Genomic DNA, 6,000 nt, shown 5'->3' with positions numbered 1-6,000 from the left:
GCTCGGGATCTACGGTCCTCAATCATCCCACCATAGATCCCATCTCCTCCCATGCCCGTGTGAGATATAGGTCAGGCGGGCGGACGGCAAATGAGTGTGGAAATCAATTAAATACCTCTCTAATTTGTGGAAATTCCCAAATTACCCCTAAAATTTCCAAAAATTTCCGAAATAGTACCCTTGTATCTATTTTGGTTGGATTGTTCAAGATTTTCTAACCTTTAATGAAGCAATTAATCTCCAAAGCCTACATAACCAGCTCAAATTCTAGTTTATCATCTTGTATTGATAGACAATCGGTCTTCTTATGAAAAGCTATGAATTTTTCTATCTTTGAAGAAATTTAATCTCACAATCAGGGGTATTTTGGAGATTTCAGCAAATTTGAAGGGCATTTTGGGAATTTATGACAAAATATTGGGGGTACTTTGGGAATTTTACAAATTAAAGGGGTATTTTGGTAATTTTCCCAAATCATTTTTTCGATATCGACCCCTTTTCGGCAGTCGGTTGGTGTAATAATGACTTTTACAGCCAGGTCTCACTATGGTTAAGAATATTAGTGGTATATAAATTAAAGCAAAGCTCCATTGCAAAAGCAAACGTTGTCAAAATAGTTGAACAAACGTTATTTGAAATATCATCCTTTCTTTTTTCTTCCTATATCTGATCTATTGGGCCTCTTTACCATACTTTACATCTGCGTCTTGCAAGGCATATCTTCTATAAGCAATGATCAAGCACATTACAATCTACGGACCTCAACGAGGACAAGTTCAGAAAGTTATGCAAGTCTCTAAGCTCCCATTGCAATATGTTGGGTATATTTCTTTTAAGTTTCCATGACAAGGTGAAAGATTAGGTATAAATGGTATGGAACAACATTTTGATCGACATTACTTGGTGGAATATGTGACTTGCAGCTGCGGTGCACTTTAGCAGATGCTATGAGGATTTTCATAGACATGAAAGCAAACATGTTGCATACGTGCCTTGCAAGCACATCTACTTTGTGTTTTTTAGAGTCTTGGGTTTGGACTCCACTGCACATGAGTTTGTGCATCAATCTGCCCTTACAAAAGTAGAGTTGTTTCAGGCTTTGGGAGGTTCTCAAATAGCATCGTAGGTTATAGAGTTCATGCGTTGACTTTTTTTTGGAAAATATATGTCACCTAGAATTGCGCTATGTATTGAGTATAGTATATATACAATTTTATGGATGTTTCTAAAATACAAATTTGTGTCCATTAGTCCAAAAATAACATGCATAGCATAATTATTTTCTTTTATAAATGTTTCTCTTGTATAAATTTGCCCTCAGATTTTCTCGGAATGGGTCTTTGCTCAGGTTTTTTTGCTCGGTGATTAGAAACCCCTGTGATGGGGGATTTCCATCTTTTGTTCATCATCGATAGTCAAAGTCCCATTTCCTACATCCATAAGCCATTCTCTGTAGGCAAAATTTGCAAAATCACCACCACCCACACGCATGTTATGTGTCAATTTAAGGATCTTCACATGATTCCATAAGTGCGATCGACAAAGTGTATCATCGACAATGTTGGCACTCACTCCTTGGAATACCATTGTCTTTGTGATGGGACTGTAATAACATCTGACTTGGCCTCGTGCTCTCCCGTATAGGACGGTAGTGTTCCTAGCAAAGGGGGTTGATTGTCCATAGACTGTACAAATCCTTTGTCTCCCCAATACAATTGCACTTCTAGATTCATTTGAGATCTAGTCTCAATTTCCTCTATTGGTGAAAGAAACACTCCTCTTCCATCATCGGTCTTGTTTACTCGTTTTCTTAGCTCACTGGCTTCACTGGACTCTTTGACTTGTTTCCACAATTTGTCAAGACCATTTATTTCTCTACAACTCTCTGGTATAGCTAGGTAAATTTCCTCGAAAGAGTTATCCATGGTATTCAACACTATCCTAGGTCCTTGAGCTTTATTATGTGCTCGTAACTTGGATCTGGCTCTTTTAATTCCTGGTTTGGTGGGATTACTGGTGTAGGTGGGACAAGGATCACATCCGTAGGTTTTCCACTGGTGGTTCTAGTAAATCTTTGGCTATTTGAATCATTTTTTGGTACATTTCAAGCCTTTTCTTTTCTAGTTTCTCATATGGATATGTCATCCACCTCTATTCTTGGGTCTGGTTGTTTTTTACTATGTGTCATAGGCTTTTAGGAGGGTGTTTAAGGGTTTGTTGACTTTCTAGACCAACATTGATCCTCCTAAACTAGCACTTCTTGGTTTCTCTTTTGTGGATGGTTATTCAGGGGTTGAGATGTCTGCGTAAGAGAAGGTGCAACCCTTTTCTCATGTTGTCTTGTCTTCTCTTTAGCTTGGGTACGCTCCTCAGCTAGGGATTTTTGCTCTCGTTCCCTACGTGCTTTCATCCTAGCCTTTCTAGCTTTCCAACTATTATGTTTTCTCTTGGTTTTTTTACTAGGTGCATTGGTCTTTGGTTCACCCATCCCTGGACTCGCGTTAATTTCTGTTTTCTCTATCTCTGGGTTCTCATCAGCTTCCTTTTGAGCTTGCGCTCTCGTAACTACTTGAACTAACACAGTGTTTTTGTTTTCCAAGCTACTGGGTAGCTGAATATTACTTGAGACATTCGATGTGATCTTTATGGCTTGGTTTGGGTTTTTTTGGACAGTTGAGGATCAACTGAATGATGCCACAGTCAAGACAATAGGCATTAACTTGAGTGATCTCTATCTGAGGACATTATATGACCAAGTAGTTGTCACACCTTTTGTAACAATCTATCTTTGGTTGAGGAGCTTTTTATTGCATTTCCTCTTGGATGTAAACAAGCTTTGACCTAGCTAAGATGCTCTTCACAATGAACCCCAATGTCCTTTCCTCCATGTCATACCTTCTTTCTTCAAGTTGAATCATAGGAGGTGGAGGTTATACCGACCTCACCACTCCATGTGTTTCTCTCATCTTTTGTCCCTTCAAAGGGCAGTACCCACTTTGGTTATTATAATACATTGTAGTTGGTAATAGCGCTTAATAATTAGATTCTTCCATCATTAGTCAACATCAATCGTGCCTGCGTAGCTAGTTCCGCTCTCGGACAGAACTTATCTCTTGAGCCGTAATGCCGCTTTGCGCGTTGATCCATCCTCTTTTTGCTTGAACCTGTGAAGTTGCGAGACCATATTGTGAGCTATGTCTTTCTGCGAGAACTCTTCAATGAATTTTTCAAACAGCTCATCTAGGAGTCTCAACATCCCGTCTTTCTACTGAGTTAAACCATGTAGCGGCGTCATCTTCTAGAGTCAGTTCGAATCTCGCAAGCTGTTTCGCAAAGTTCAAAACATTCTCTGCTCTAATTACTCTATAGAAATCCATTACGTGATCTCTTGGATCTTTATCTTTGGAGTATTTTCTATTTACCCATTTTTGGACTTGGGACAGTCTAACTCGTCGATTGTCTATAAGTCTAATCATAGACTCTCCCAATCCTTTTCTCGCTTCAAGCCTTCTACTATGCTTAGGTTATTTTTTTATTTCATCGTCTCATTCATATCCTCGTGAGCGTCTCACTACAGGTGGGTCTTCACGAAACTCTCTCTTGGTTCTTACTCTTTCTGCATAAGGTAACATTGTTGCAGTTGGTCTATCGATTGGTCCTTGACCTTCACTCAAATACGGATATGATGGGAATAGTGGTGGTGCTTTTGGTCCTGGGTTGATTGGATAACCACCTCTATTGGTATCTGGTCTTGGTATGGCATCTTGATGTAATCGTGACAGCAATGACTACAGTTTGTTTGGTCCCACGTTGTTAGTATTTCCACTCTCCTCGTCTGGTCGGATTTATATCTAATTGTATATTGGTCTTCTTTGAAGGGATTGGTTTTTCTCTTGGAGATTGGTCCATTAGGGAGATTCACTTAAGGAGGCATGTCTGCCATCTCTATGATCACTTCATCTCTCGTTATAGCTCTAGGAGGGAATCCAAGTGGCTCCCGTTTTGGAATTATCATAGGAATTCTCGTGTTTGGTGGAGGTTTCTGTGGTCCTTCATTGACCAAATATCCACATATTTCTAATATAATATGTGGATTTGTGCTTTCTACAGGTCTATATTCTTGTCCCATACAGTCAACAACTATAGATTTCCATTGACAGTCACCTCCGTATGTATAGACCTATAAGAGCTTGTAATTTGTCATCTCTTCTGGGTATGGCTTTGAGCACCTATAAAGGTTGACCTCACTATCATCAATGTATCAATACAGTCCTTCACTCTCAAGATCTTTCATGCAAACTCTCTCAACAAGATTGGTCTTTATCAACTGCAAGTTTGGAAGATTCATTATGGACAGATGCTCCTCTATCGTTGGGATCTTAAAGCTTATATAAATTGAGTTTGAATCTAAAGTAGACATGATTTCTGGGCTAAAGGGATCTAGCTTGATATAAGCAATGTTACTCCAATGTGTTCAAGTGCTTTGGTTAGGAAAAAGTTGAAACTATGTCCAAAACCGCAATCATTTCCTCACAATGCTCTCAAATTGTCACTTTTAGACGCCCCTAACTTCCATATGCATTTTGAGCCTTAAATGACAAGCTGCTTCCCAAAAGAATTGTTTACATGAAGAAAATGTGTCAAAAAGCACACCCTCTTGATCTAAACGCCTCCGAAAAGTAACTTCTGCTACGCTGCTCAGAACAAAATTCTGAGGGCTCGAACGGCTTCGAAAGGGGGGTAAAACCCCAGGTCACCAAATCAGAATACTCCCGGAACGTCGAGGATGCTCCCACGAGCAAATTTTCCGAAAACTGCCTGAAAACTGCGATTGCGCGCGCGGACGCGAAAACGCAAGTAGAGGCTCTGGAAATCACCTTGCTCTGATACCAATTGTTGAAGATGATGAAACAGAAAACAGAAGGAAGACAGCAACTCAGAGTAGGAAGAAGATGGAGAAGGAGAAGACACAGAGCTTGTGTACGAGATCTCTGTAGTCTATATCTCTGTATTAGAATAATAGAGTATACAATCTCAGAGCTACAAAGCTTATATGAAACCCTAAGAGATAAGGTGTCCTTTCACACCGGATGTCCAGGGGGAAAAACCCAGTGGGAGAAAAGTGCCCCTAGTGAAGCGCGTATACACACTAACACTACTACATGTCTACAAATCCCCCCTGTAGTGATAGTGTGAATCCGTACAAGGTAGCAGATCATCATGTGTATGAGAGTAAGCCCAAAGATTTTCGAAAAGCTTCAAACTTTTCTCGTGATAACGCCTTCGTAAATAGATCTGCAATGTTATCCTGTGTAGGACAGTAAGTTAGTGTGATCTCCCCTGCATGTAGCCTTTCCCTGACATAGTGGTAGTGAACCTCTATGTGCTTTGTTCTTGCATGAAATACTGGATTCCTTGCAACTGCCATAGCACTCTGACTGTCAGTGAAAATGGTAGTGGGTGCCTGTTGACACTCACAAAGATCTGCCAATAACCTTCGTATCCATACACAATCAACTGTTGCCGTGAAAGCTGCCCTATACTCAGCTTCACAAGTTGATGTAGCCACTGTGGGTTGCTTCTTGCTTAGCCAAGATATACATGCATTTCCCAAGAAAAAACAATTGCCACTTGTGGAATGTCGTGTGTCAAAATCACCAGCCCAATCTGAATCGTTGTAACCAAGAAGCTGCATAGAACTGTGCTTTCCATACATATCCCCCCTAGAAAGAACATGGCAAGATTAGGGGTACCTGAAAGGTAACGAAGTATGCGCTTCACATCCTGCCAATGATGCATACCTGGGCTGTGCATAAATCTGCTTGCTTGTGAAACCCCAAATTGAATGTCTGGACGAGTGATTTTGATATTCCTGCAAATCACCATTCAAAAAAGCAGTTTTGATATCCAACTGATGCACTTTCCAACCATGATGAGCAGCAATTGCAACTAGTGATCTAACTGTGGACACACGAGAAGTAGGAGCAAAGGTTTCATCAT

This window comes from Adiantum capillus-veneris, chromosome 21 (genome assembly GCF_014529385.1).
Source record: "Adiantum capillus-veneris isolate H3 chromosome 21, ASM1452938v2, whole genome shotgun sequence".
Classification (NCBI taxonomy): domain Eukaryota; kingdom Viridiplantae; phylum Streptophyta; class Polypodiopsida; order Polypodiales; family Pteridaceae; genus Adiantum; species Adiantum capillus-veneris.
This window is presented reverse-complemented; position numbering follows the sequence as displayed.